At 44.5% G+C, this 14,168-nt stretch overlaps 1 protein-coding gene across 1 annotated transcript in view; it reads right to left on the bottom strand.

Moving 5' to 3' along the window:
- The window catches only part of RHOJ (ras homolog family member J), an 85,471-nt gene that overhangs the window by 26,057 nt on the left and 45,246 nt on the right, over positions 1-14,168 (bottom strand). The window lies entirely within an intron of this gene.

Here is a 14,168-nt window from a genome sequence, read left to right as displayed (position 1 = left end):
GAGATCGTGACCTGAGCTGAAGTCGGACGCTTAACCCACTGAGCCACCCAGGCGCCCCTGGTTTGTTTTGTTTTTAAATTGAATAGTCCAGTGCGTTAGCCCAACTGATTTATTACGATTTTGAACCTCAGTTGCCAGAGGAGATGTTGCACGGGTTCACTTTCACATACCTAAAGGGTGCATATAGAGGGAAAAGTGGGCAGTTTGATTTACCCAGCAGGTTCACTGCCTTGCCAAGCAATTGTGGCCAAAAGTGAGAAGTGATATAGGGACACCCACTACTCTGTACATGTCTGGAAATGAAATAAAGTCTCATCTTGAAACTCAACTCAGATTGAACACATGTAATGCAAAAGTAATACAATTCTCATGATGAATGAAAAGAGCCAATTTAAATTCCAGCCCCTCCCCCCCACCCCCCCCCCCTTTAATCTCTTTTTAGAAAAAGAAAGTAAAGTATGTGGGAGAATGTGATTTTTTCCCCCTACTTGATCAAAAAATGTGCAAATGCAGGGAAAGATGATTTTTGGCTCCTTCTACCCTTAGCTGTACAGGAAAGACAGACAGACTGCATAGCAAATTTTATCACTGTATCTCCTATAGAGGCTGGCCAGATTCTCCAGTCTGCTCAGAGTTGCTGATTCTGTTATGCTGTTACTTTTATTTGTTTTCAGGTTCCCGGACTACATGTATGCTAAGTACTTCTCAATGGCTCATTCTCTGAAAAGCACTTGTTTAAAAGCGCTGCCTCCCTAGACCCCAGGAACGATTTTTCTAATCTACCCAGATCAACATGGGTTCAGCTTGATAACATGGCTGTAGCCACTGCGACGAGCTTTCAAATTGTGTTTTTAAGCAGTGAACCCCGTTCCATGCATCCCTGGTGCCGATGCTGACAGAAGAGGGGGCATTCAAACATTTTTATTTCCTTTCATATTTCCAGAGCTTTGTTCTGTTATATTTTCCTCTTCCTGCATGCGTGGAGCCCAGTCAGATGTTCCTGAAATCTGCCTACATGGTTTCTTTAATGACCAAGTCACTACCTAGTCATGGATCAGGAATGAATGGAACAAATCCAGCCATTACAACATGGAATTTCCTGCCTCTGGTGAGCCCAGTACATGCAGGTCAGGGCCAGCTGTTCTGGAGACCCTCTCAGAGCCTCCCACGACCTCCAGGCCCAGAGCCATCTGTGGAGTGAGGCCCAGATGCCTAGTTATCCTCATGGCCCCTTGGGGCCCTGCATATATTCCCAAGCAATGGCACTGACCTTTGTCATGGGGGCGCTGTTGGGGTTTCCCTCCAGGCTGCTTTCCCTCAGGCCCCACCCTTCTCTCTCTGGGTACCTTTGACTGCAGGGACTTGTACCAGGCCTGCGTGAGTGCCAGCCCAGTGAGTTTGGACTGTGGAATGAGAGTCTGGGCGTAGTTTTCCCTTCTGTCTGTCCTTCTATCACTCAAGGGTTGATCGTTTTCCTAGACCATGCTCAGTGTTGGGTGTGGAAAGACCAGATACAGTTCCTCCTGTCATGGGGCCTGGGGAGGAGGGGTTTAGTGGCAAAGCCTGGGCACCGCGCAATGTAGTAAATGCTATGTCAGAGGTAGCATGGAAGGGTGTGGGAGCACACAGCGGGGGTATTACTGTATCACTATGCATGTGTGCATGTGTGTGGGTGCTGGTGGCGTGTGGGAACATGCAGGGGGCCCTACTGCATGTGTGTGTGTGTGTGTGTGTGTGCGCACACCCCCACGTACCCTCTCTGCTGGAGCTTTATCAGAGAAGGCTTTCTGGAGGACATGTCTAAGCTGAGTCCCACGAATGGCCAAGAGTTGCCCAGGGTGCACTGGGGAGGGGCAAGGGGTGGTTCACCTGCTACCCAGGGTGCACTGGGGGAGATGGGGCCCCATAGGTGAGTGAGCATGGAGGGCCGTCCTGACTCACTAATTTAGACATTTTTGCTGAAGGCTTTGTTAAGCTATGAAATCCAGAGTTCTTTTCTCCAGAGAAAATGAAAGAGAAGGAACTGAAATAATTTCCTTGTGTTAAGGCAAAGTGGTGGGAGGAGAGAGGGTGGCATTTTTTGGGCGGAAGCCGTGTTGGCTTTCAGCTTTGCTGTGTAGGGACTGTCTAGTCTGTGTGTTTGGTCAGCCCTGGTAGAAAGAATCCTAAAGAAAGGGGCAGAGCCCCTGGAAGGCGCTGTTATTCTCTCTTTTCTGCCCTCCTATTCTCCTATTCTATTGGAAGGAAGATGAGTGGATCACACAGATGATTCTAGGGAAGACCGAGGGACAGATCCGAGCATTAATCACACCTTGTGGAGATTGCAAATGGCTTTGTGAGTCCGTATCTCAACGTAGTAGTGGATGCCTTATTGCTTGCTATCCTGTATCCTACAAAGTTCCTTGATTTGGAAACAAATCAGTCACAACAGCACAGAAGGAAGACATGCCCCAAAATGCTAACAGTAAATGTAGTGAGGTTGAAAGAGCGGGATCTTTTAAGTCAGATGGTTCTGTGTTCGACACCTGTCTCTGCCATTCACTATCTGAGTGACCTTCGGAAAGCCACCTAACATCTCTGAGCCTCTCCTTTCTCATTTGTTAAAAATGGGAATAACATCACTTCCCAAAGAGAGCAAATGAAAATGCCTGGTACACAGGCTGGCCCATAGTGAGTGCTCCACAATTGTTACCTTCCCTCCTTGACGGATCTTTCCTGAACCTTTAGTAACGACAAGAGCCAGTCTGCGCTGCTCTCCACTGTATATGCAGTGCATATTAACTGGCACAAAATTTCATGATATTTGTGAATTACTGGTCACTTTCTACCCCAGATGATAGCTGTTTAGATCTGTGTCTTGTATCTCCTACTGGATCAGAAGACCCTTGAGGACAGACTCTCCATGCTTCACATCCTGCAGAACACACAGCACAGTTGCTGGTATATGCAACAGATGCTTAACACACGGTATAGGAATGGAGCACCAGAGGTGACTCAGGCAAAAGAAAGTCCTTCAAAATGTGCAGAGCCGCGCGCGGCTAGAAGCTCTCTGGCAAGACACTAATGCTGGGAAGCGCCTGCAGCCAGCAAATCTGCCTGGCAGACAAAGTCAGGCTAAAATCCCAGACCACCTTCTATTCTTGGAGCTATTAGAGTTGTTTACTGAGCTTAGAGAGGCTTTCAAGAGAATGGGTCAAAGGACCTGCTAAGGGCTCAGATGGTTCTCTCAGTAGAGTGTGAAAAGTTGTCAGTGACCTGTTAAGTATGTAAAATGAAGGCTGTCTTCTCCAAATCCATTAAACTCTTTGCTTCCTTGTGTTCCTCTATGCAGATCGGAGTGGTTAATTTTGTGAGCTGGAAGGGGTGCTAATAAAGTCTAAGTCAGGGGTTTGCTCTCTGGAGGGTCGGCTAGCTTCACCCAGGCAGGCTCTGAGCCTTCTCCTCTTGACATTTAGTCACCTCCTGGCACCGAGTGGATGAGGAAGTGTTGGCCATTCCCTGTAAACCAGCTCAAACCGCCAGCCCAGCCCAGCACTAGGAATCTGATCCAACGTCCCTCCCCCTGCTACGCGGTGGACTGGAAGGTCTCATCTGCCAAGAGCCGTCTTTTGAAGTCAATGTGATGAATATACGATGAATCCAAAGGACTGGAATGGTGAAAATTCCAGGTCAGGAGGGAGCTTCCGTTCCTTTCCCAGCACATGCCCTGCTCTCTGCATCGCTCATGTTGAGCGTGCTCTCTTGGAGGAGGTAGGATGAGGCAGATCTGAAGAGGTGTGTGGATGTGATACCTTAAAGGTGCTGTTTCAGAGGAAGAAACACTAGAGGATATACATGGCAGGAAACAGAATTTTAGGCAAGTTAAAAACATGGCTCTCAGCTAAATATAGGATGAAGATATGTCAAAGTTTTATGAACTCATTGATGAGAGAACTAGTAAGATGATAAATCTTGTACAAGGAGCGTTTTGAAGAGCTGACATTTATAGGTACTTAAGAAGCAAAATGTTGACATGAGGTGACTAGCTTCTCTAGGAGACTGGATGTTGTCCTATGGAAAAGATAACCTGGGGTGTTCTCTTTTCTACCGAACAGGAATTATTTGCATGTCTACGTGACAAGATTTACAAGTTAACATGCACCTTCAGACCATCTCAACTTTTAGTTAATAGCAGAATCAAACAAAGGTACATTCCCCTGGATTATTAACGCCTGGGGGGAGGGTGCTAACCACTGTCCCGGCATGACAGCAGAAGGACAGTTTCATGCTCTTGGCCTTATATCCAAGCTTCAGAGGAGTTCTGCTCATGTCTGAGTTCAAGTTCATACTTTGTGACTCATTTGGTGAGATGTGGGGCAAGCCGCTAGGTCTCTATCACCTGGAAATGAACAAATTGTGTTTACCCTAACGGGGTATAAAAACTCTTTCTTGGGAATGCAAGCTGGTGCAGCCACTCTGGAAAACAGTATGGAGGTTCTTCAAAAAACTAAAAATAGATCTACTCTACAACCCAGCAATTGCACTACTACACATTTATCCACGGGATACAAGTGTGCTGTTTCGAAGGGACACATGCACCCCCATGTTGATAGCAGCACTATCATCAATAGCCAAAGCATGGAAAGAGCCCAAATGTCCATCAATGGGTGAACGGGTAAAGAAGATGGAGTATTACATACAATGGAGTATTACTCGGCAATCAAAAAGAATGAAATCTTGCCATTTGCAACTACGTGGATGGAACTGGAGGGTATTATGCTAAGTGAAATTAGTCAGTTAGAGAAAGACAAAAATCATATGACTTCACTCGTATGAGGACTTTAAGAGACAAAACAGATGAACATAAGGGAAGGGAAACAAAAATAATCAGAAGAGACTCATAAATATGGAGAACAAACTGAGGGTTATGGGAGGGGTTGTGGGAGGGGGATGGGCTAAATGGGTAAGGGGCACTGAGGAATCTACTCCTGAAATCACTGTTGCGCTAGATGCTAACTAATTAGGATGTAAAATAAAAACAAAACAAAACTCTTTCTAAGCTGTTCATAGCTAGGGGTAACCATCACAATGGCTTGTCTTGTGTCCAGGGGGCTGCAAGAAAGGGAGATTTAAATGAAAACTCTCGATTCTGACTCTCATCATGCTTGCTGACTGGACACCTTCAGCATCAGCCACTGACCTTTTCCCACTCTGAACTTTTCTGACCCTCATCCCCTGCTCTTCTTCTTTTCTGGAAGAATGTGTCTGGGACAGTGATTTACCTAGCTCCACTGGCTGCTCTCAGGCGCTGCTTACGTGCGTTTGTGACCTGGTTGAAGCCTCAAAGTGTGCATGTTCATTTTTTAAGGGACCAACTCAGAAGCATCTGAGATTTCCTTCAAGTTAAAATAAGTTAGAAAACTGTATGAAACTAGAAATAAACAATACATTTTCCTAAATATGAGTTGGTTGTGAATTCCTTCCTGGTGGGTTGCAAACTTCCATCGTATATATTTCTCTTCAGGTGGCTTGAAACCTTTCTCACCCATCTACGCTGGCCTATCCCAGCCAGCTCTACCCCCTTCTTTGCAAGGAATGCTTCTTGTTTGCTGAGTTGCAGACTCTCCCCACCCTCCTTCCCTCCCATCCCCCCTGAAATAAAGTTGCCTGGGGAAGTCTCTTACTTGATGCGTAAGCCTGAGGTGTTGTTCCTGCAGAATATAGACTGTGCAGAAAACCAAACAGCCTTCCCGAGAATCTGTTAGGACTCTGAACTGAGGGCTCTTTTGGGGGTTAGGTCTGCAGGTATGTCCTACAATAATGAGAGTTCCATTGGAACAGGGTAACACATATCTGCTATACGTCTCCCATCTCCGGTCCTACCCCCTTCTCCTTTAGGTATTTAGGTATTATGAAGGGGATTTGGTTTGTAGTTGTTTTGGGTTGTACCTGCCCTGGATTTGAAGGCAGAAGAACTGGTTGGAACTGTGAACTCACTCTGAAGGAACTCTGGGGGAGCTCGAGCAAGCCGCAGCTTCCCGAAGTCTCAATTTTCTTCTTGGAAGTTTGAGGAGCAAAAGGGAGCGTGAGCAGGATGATTTTGTAGAGCGAGACTTATGCAGATGTCAGGTGGCATCACTGAACAAACGGCTTCTGAAATAACAGTGCTTTTGAGAACAGAGCTTGTGGGAATGAAGCTGCCTCGGTTCTGGGTTGGGGTGTGTGTTCCGGAAAGGTCTGCCCCCGCCAGTACTTGTTTGATGACGGAAGAGAAGGAGGAGGAGGAGGGGGAAGAGGTTGTTTAGTTCCAGGGCTTTTGGAACCGACTGGGGAGGCTCACATTAATGGTGTGTTCCCATCAAGGGTTTTCAAGGAATTTCAAAGAGCTGTGATTCCATGACGTCCACATCCTGGAATTTCAGAGTCCTGCTTGGCCTCGCTTTTCTTTCCACAGCATTCATTTGGTCGCCACATCCTGCCAATTCCACCTGCTAGGTACCTCAGGAATGGGATGCCTCTTTAGCCTTTTTGTAGCTGTTCCCGTGCAGTCCCTCACTCCCAGCCTTGTCAGTGGTCTCCTCTCCTGATCCACATCCGGTTCTCCCAGGCTCATCTGCTGGTTTCCCTTCCTGCCATCAGAGTTCATGCAGCTGTGGCTCCTGAACAGCTCCAAGATAAACTTCAAACACCTTCCAAGAGTGTACAAAGTCCTTGTAGTCTGTCCCTGGCTTGCCATTCCAGCTCTCTTTTATTTCTTACCCTCCAATGATCCAACACTCATGATGCCTTTGCTTAGACTCTTCCCCCTGGAATTCTGGGAAAAGAAATTCTGGAATGCTTTCCCCACACTTGTCAGTCTGGGAAACTCCCACAGTCATAAACACACTTCCATAATTTTTTCTTGATTCCCCCAAATAACATTAAGCTTCTTTCCATGCTCTTTTGCTCAGTGGGCCATAAAGCGTTGTGTATTCTTTATTCTCACATCTCAGAGTCTAGCATGGACCTTCCATGTAACTCCATAAATATTGGTTGGGTAACTGAAAAGTGTATTATTACCATTTAAAAAAAATTGAAATGTTTATTTATTTTTGAGAGAGAGAGAGAGAGAGAATATGTGAGTGGGGGAGAGGCATAGAGAGAGGCAGACACAAAATCCGAAGCAGGCTCCAGGCTCCGAGCTGTCAGCACAGAGCCTGACGTGGGGCTCAAACCCATGAACCATAAGATCATGACCTGAGCCGAAGTTGGACACTTAACCAACTCAGCCACCCAGGCGCCCCCGAAAAGCGCATTAAACTCATCCCAAAATGAAGGTTTTCTCTGAGACACCTATTTTCTGCAGATGAATCTTTGGCATTTCCCAAAGAGTCACCATGAGTTTTTCAACACACTAATTAGCAAGATGGGGTCACCAACAATGTTGTCCTGCACGAGAGCTGGCCTACCTGTTGTAAGAGGATGCCTCGGCAATGGGGGTCCCCTGGGTGGGATCTGTGCTTGGGGCACTCTGCCACTTTTCCAGGCAACCATCATTAGCTACAGAATTGCCAGATTCTAGGCCACTGGGGCAGGACCACTGCCAAGGCGTCCTGAGGTTCACTAAGGCTGTGGAAGCCATTGTAGCCAGGCAGCTTGGCGTTAGCCACAGAGTACAGGGGAGCCGTCTTTTAATTAAGACTTTGAGAGGAAGTGACTGAATTATAAGTGAAGCCTGCACACAGGCTTGTGGTGGCAAACCAGAGCATGCCTTTTGCAGAATCCCCTATATAAAGAGAGACTTCAAAAAATGCCAGATTCTTCATAAATTGCTAAAACCCCCTCACAATTATTAAGTTTCCACTGAGGTATGGTAGAATAAATGCCTAAGATGGAGGAGGAAACTTTTCAATTTTAGCCTTTTGACTCCGTGATCTAAATGTCTCATAGTAGCCACCAGGGGGAGCTAGTGAAAAAAAAAACAGATTTCCTGGTTTCACACCCACCCCTAGGATTTTGAGGAATAGGTCCCGGGTGGGACCCAGATATCTGCATTTTAAACCAGCTCTCCAGGAGAGTGATTCAGATCTGAGCCTCTGTTTCCTCATCTTTAAGATGAGACTAATAACTCGATTACTGTAGAGAATGCCATCCGCTTTAGACGGGCGTTGTGAAATTAGGTGAGGTAATATGTGGGAAAAACGTAAAACTTACAGAATGCTGGGCAGATATTATCTTTTTGGCCATACCTGACCCACAATCCAGGAAGGAGGGAGTTTGAAAGCAGCAACAGCACTCTCCCCTCCTTGTCTAGAAGTAGTCACTTTGGAAATGCAAACACCTGGTGACGATAAAAGTGGAATAGTGTGTTCCTGTCAAGAATTTTCAAAGAGTTATTAGGCTCATAAAAATTCTATCAGGTGCCAGCCATAACTAGTTAGAAAATATGATGGAAAACATCCTTTCCACAATAACAGCAAAAACTATAAACTGCCTAGTAATGTGCAAGACCTTTCTGGAACAAAGCACTCTGTTGAGCTACCTAAAAGATGGAAATGGAGAAACACTCATGGATTTGGGTGGGAAGCTCTGTATTATAAAGATAACATGTAGGCATCCTCTATTTAATAAGTGTAAAGTGATTCCAATGGGATTTTTGAATTGGGAACACAACAGAGTGATTACAGTAGACATACAAAAAATTAAACTAGTGAGAATAGCAACTAATTAAAAAAATGACAGGATAGCCATATGAATATATGTTAACACGTATTTTAAAGTTGTGAGAGAAGCATGACGCCAGCATAAGAATGAATGAAACAGAACAGGAATCTCAGCCACAGAGCTGTTGCTACATGTGCAAGGAGTTTGGATCTAAGTGGCAATGGAAAAAGATGAAGCATTCAATATATTGTGTTTAGACAGTTGGTTACTATTTGGAAATAAAACAGCACGTGAAGAACACTATGAAGAAAATGACTGACATATTTAATTTTATTTCAGCATGCTGTCTTGACTTGAAACCTGCATGTTCTTTTCTCAACAACAATACTGGGTTTAAAAACATTTTTTTAAAAAGTTTCTTTTTGGAGCAATTTCTACACCTAAAAGTGGGGCTTGAACTCATGACCCTGAGATTAAGAGTTGCAAGCTCTACCAACTGAGCCAGCCAGGCACCTCTGATGTATTTGAATTTAAAAAAAGAGGGGCGCCTGGGTGGCTCAGTTGGTTAAGCGTCCAACTTCAGCTCAGGTCATGATCTCATGGTCTGAGTTTGAGCCCCGCGTCGAGCTCTGTGCTGACAGCTCAGAGCCTGGAGCCTGCTTCGGATTCTGTGTCTCCCTCTCTCTCTCTCTGCTCCTCCCCCGTTCATGCTCTGTCTCTCTCTGTCTCAAAAATAAATAAACATTTAAAAAAATAAAAAAAGAAAGAAAAGTAAGTGTACTGGGAAAAAAATGGTCACAATATATGAAGTTTAGAGAAGGTTATCTTTGATACATAGGGTACATTCTAATCAATGAGAATAATAATTAATCCAAAAGAAAAGAAATAAAGACCCGGGCCAATAAATATTGGAGTGAGAAATATTCAAGTTAAACAAGATACAATTTCTGGATTATCAGACTGCCAAAGATGAACGGAATGGTACCCAGTATTGGTGAATACATGAGCTGTGGATGCTCATACACTGATGGAAGAAATGTAAGTTGGTTCATGTTTTCTGGTGAGTCATTTGTCAATATAGATCAAAAGCCTGAACATGGGTCTACCTCTGCAGCGTGTCTCCCCAGCATATCTGTGCACAATAATACACACACACACACACACATTATGACAATTTATCACCAAAGTTTTTATAATTGCTAACAGCTGGAAACAATCTAAATGTTCATTGACTGGGGATTCAGTTCAGTTATGGAGCAACCTGGCAATGCAACCTTTTAAAGAATATGGAGAAATGAGACAAAATATTGAGGATATAATGTCTAGATAGGAGGAGGTAAAATTCTGCATTGCATCTGTAAAAATATTTCTAGAAAAGACTCTTCATGTTTTCCATACTTTGTTACCATGAACATGTAAGTCAGAAAAAAATAATATTTGGGTGCCTAACAGTTTCATCCTGTTGTGATTATCACTGTTCTATATGGATTAGATTAAATGTCATCTGGGTTGTTTCCCGTCACTTACATTCTACCATTTCTTCCAGGTTCACTCTATGATTTTGTCTTAGGCTTATACAGATTTATTTTAGGCTGTGGGAGCAAGCTCATATTTTTACAAGAAGGCACCTGTGATATCCCTGTGGCAGCGGAAGGTTATAAACTATATTGTGGAGCCCCTCATCATCTTCAGAGAATTATGATGAGCCACTAATGCTCTATCCTTGCTTTTCAAAGGTACCAAGAAAATACTGTACATTTAAGGATGCTGGGATCTGCTGAAATGTATTAGTTGTAAAACACAACAAGTGTATGAGCTGTAAAGACAACGGCAGTAAATTGGTTCCAAATATAGCCCTTTACTGACAATGTCTAGGTGTAGTGAAATACACCAGCCCAGCAAACAGTTAGAGTGTGTGTTTCTGCTCTCAATAACTTCTCTACCAAAGAATTACTAGATAATTTGGAGAACATTAAGCAATTCTTCTGTTTTATACTTTTGTGCATGGTTGTTGCCCCAGATTATATTTACTCGTCTGCCTCTTTGTTATTCAGAAGCCTAGAGTTTTATGCGCTTGAGTTTTTTCCTCTATTTCATTTATTGTAGTCTAGTATCCCCCAACAAAATAGGGGTTCTTTACAGTTTTATTTTTTACCTGTTAACAACTGTCCAGCAATATTAATACTTTCTGGTTAGTTATGATCAAAAGAGGATGTATGTGTGGCAATTTGAGATAAGGCAGTTCTTGGAAGCTTTCTGCAATAAATGTCTGTGAGATCATCTTGTAATTTTTGTTAAGTATTTTCTCAGTTTGTATAAGGTAATGTCTACCACTTATATGTCCCCGTTCACATATTTTTCCCCAACTATTTTTCCTCAAACGATCTAACAAAGAAATGGAGTTTTGAAGGATGCTAGCCACTTCTGCTAAGGACACGTTCATAAATAGTAGAGGGATGCACTCAGTGAGGCTACCATCAGGCTTTGTGATTTGCACTGTCACTCGAAGCTAGAAAGAAACCTTGTACAAGGCTTGGTGCCTCAGGCTACCTGGGTCAGCAGATTGGCCATCTAAGGCTTTGAATTCTTATTCTTGGTTTGCTGATGCTTTTCTGACCATAAGTGAAAGACAAAGACACCGAAGGGGGATTCTAAACAAAAAATTGTAGCACCACATCCTAAATTCATCTTCTCAGTATTTTTCATAGTCTACCAACAGCCTCGAAGATCTGCCCCATCCTCATTCTTTACCAGCACACCTTCTTTAAATACTTTACTTTTCTTTCTGCCAACACAGGAAAGCCCAGGGTTTGCCTGGCACTCTCCTTTGGGCTTTGGAGGGGAGGGACGCTGAATAGTCAAAGGTATTTTCTCTCTTCCATAGCAGTGGGGGTGGAGGCAGGAACGGGGGGGAAAGGTGAAGATAATACACATTTTTAATTTAATATACTTTCTTGTATCCCTGACACATTTATAATGCAGATATTTGTTTTTACAGCTCAGGGGGTCACCTGCCAAGCTCTCGTATGGTACCAACATCATGTCTTTCTCTTGGAACCCATAGATACTCAGTAGTTGAAACTACTACACTGCCAAGGATACCAAGGGTAGTTGGAATTGCAGTTTCTACTAGACCAGAAGGTTAAAGACTCAAGGGTTGAAAGAGGAATTAGAGATAAGATGATGGTCCTCCTGAGTCATCACTAATTGGTCAGAAGCAAAATGAGCCTGCCAGTGAAAGTCACGTGGACACAGGACCAGGTGGTTGACAGATATAAGTGGGCGGGGAGGTATACTCCATAAAAGAAATGCAGGAAGGAGCCCGGTGGGACAGTAGCTAGACAGCTCACTCTCACCTGCCCCTTCACTGGTCTTCAGGAACTAAGGGGCCGGGGACATAATCACATCATTGGTCCAACTAAGAGCAAAGCCTCTGGAGATGCCTGCTAGTTTTCTCAGTGGGAATTCGAGGCCTGGAAGGAGCTTGTGCCAAAAACGAGGACTGTAAAAAGAGGAAATTATAAACAAGTAATCTTGAGGTTTGGAAAATGTTGTCTCATTCCCCTGGGTCATCACTGAGAGGAAATTGACCGCAAAATGTGAGAGCCTGAGTAAAGGGAGGGAGACAAGTGACTTGGGCATATGAGACCATGAAAAGGGCTGATTTCCTCAGTAATTTATTTCAGTATTTCAGTAGATTGTACCCGGCAGCGTGGAGCGTAATAAAAACCAATGTGCTTTTTTTGTATATGGGGATTTCTGAGCATCTTTTTGAAGTTCTGTGACCTGTTTTTTTAAATTTTTTAAATTAATGTTTGTTATTTATTTTTGAGAGAGAGAGAGAGAGAGAGAGAGAGAGAGAGAGAGAGACAAGAGTGTGAGCTGGGGAAGGGCAGAGAGAAAGAGAGAGAGGGAGACACAGGCTCCAGGCTCCGGGCTGACAGCACAGAGCCGGACGCGGGGCTCCAACTCACGAACCATGAGATCATGACCTGAGCCAAAGTCGATGCTTAACCGACTGAGCCACCCAGGCGCTCCTCTGTGACCTATTTTAAGAAGTGTGCTTCTGGATCTGTGGAAGTATCTATTATTGCTGTCTGTCTGTCTGTCTGTCCAGTGTAAGGGCCTGTGCAGTTGTGGCTTTAGGAGCAGCTGGTGATGTCAGACAAATTTCATTTCCCTGGGTGAGCTCCCCTCACCCTGTGGGTTTTTTTGGTGGTTTTTTTTTTTTTTTTTGGTCTCTGGCCTAGTAATTGGTATGTTCCTTTCCCCTGCTCCCTTATCAATACCTATGGATCTCTCCCCCCTCCCCCATTGACGTTCTATAAATGATTAATAACTGACTAGATTGTGAATTCTTTACAGACAAAGACAAACTTCTAGGGTCCAGCAGTGTCTTTATATTCAATAAATGGGTACTGGTTGAATGAATGGATAGCCTAAAATCCACCCCCCCCCCAGGAGGGTATACATTAAATTTTTTTTTAATATTTATTTATTTTTGAGAGAGAGAGACAGAGCACAAGTGGGGGAGGGGCAGAGAGAGAGGGAGACACAGAATCTGAAGTAGGCTCCAGGCTCTGAGCTGTCAGCACAGAGCTGGACGCAAGTCTTGAACCCACAAACCATGAGATCATGACCTGAGCTGAAGTCGGAGGCTTCACCGACTGAGCCACCCAGGGTGTCCCACATTTTAAAGATGATCATGCAACTGATAAAACTCTAATAGGGATCTAATAGGGATCTCAAGAGCATCTGATAGGTTGGAGGGGAGTTTGTGGAGACTTGCAGCTTTCCTCACACTCAGGAAATCACAGCAGAGGTCCTGGTGATAATTTCTGGTGTGGGCGCCAGGAAACACAATAGTCGAATTGAAGCCGATCAATTCTAGAAAACAAGGAAAGCTATTGAGCCCAAGGCTTGGGCACACTCCAAGACAGACAACGATGGAGTGTTTGCCTAGTTCCCAGCATTGCCACTTGAGACAACCCTGATCTGGTCTTGTGTGACACAAAGGCAGGCCCTTGAGGTTGTCAATATCAGGGCCCGGGGGCAGCAGCCCAAACCCTTGACCCCAGCCTCTGCCAGGGACTGGCCCCACCATCACTCCAACCACCATGCTACCTGGGAGCCCTGAGGGGGATGGTGCTGGTGCTGCGGACCGTGCTTCCAAATCTCACTCCCCAGCCAGGAAGCCGAGAGAAAAATAGCAAAGCGCATGTGCTAACTATGCTCCAGATAGTTTCTTGAAAATATAGAATTGGTGAGGGATGAATGAGCATTAACCATACTTCTTGAGACAAATTCACGCTTTAAAACAAGAATCGTCCCATTGGCTGGCCCTTCAACGGTCAGCAAAAGGTTTTCTCTTTTAGACTTTAGATCCAAAGATCAGGTCTTCTGGCTTTCCGTGACTGGCTGTGGTTAAATGATCCCGCGGAAGAGTGTGAAGAGAGCAGCCTTACAGACCAGTAAGTGCTGACCCACCTGAAAATGGAGATGGCTGCAGGAAAGCAGAGGTTAGGCAAGAAGAGGGCAGTGGTCTA

This window comes from Prionailurus bengalensis, chromosome B3 (genome assembly GCF_016509475.1).
Source record: "Prionailurus bengalensis isolate Pbe53 chromosome B3, Fcat_Pben_1.1_paternal_pri, whole genome shotgun sequence".
Taxonomy (NCBI): Eukaryota; Metazoa; Chordata; class Mammalia; order Carnivora; family Felidae; genus Prionailurus; species Prionailurus bengalensis.
Note: the sequence above shows the minus strand (reverse complement) of the source record. Positions and strands in the feature narration are given on the sequence as shown.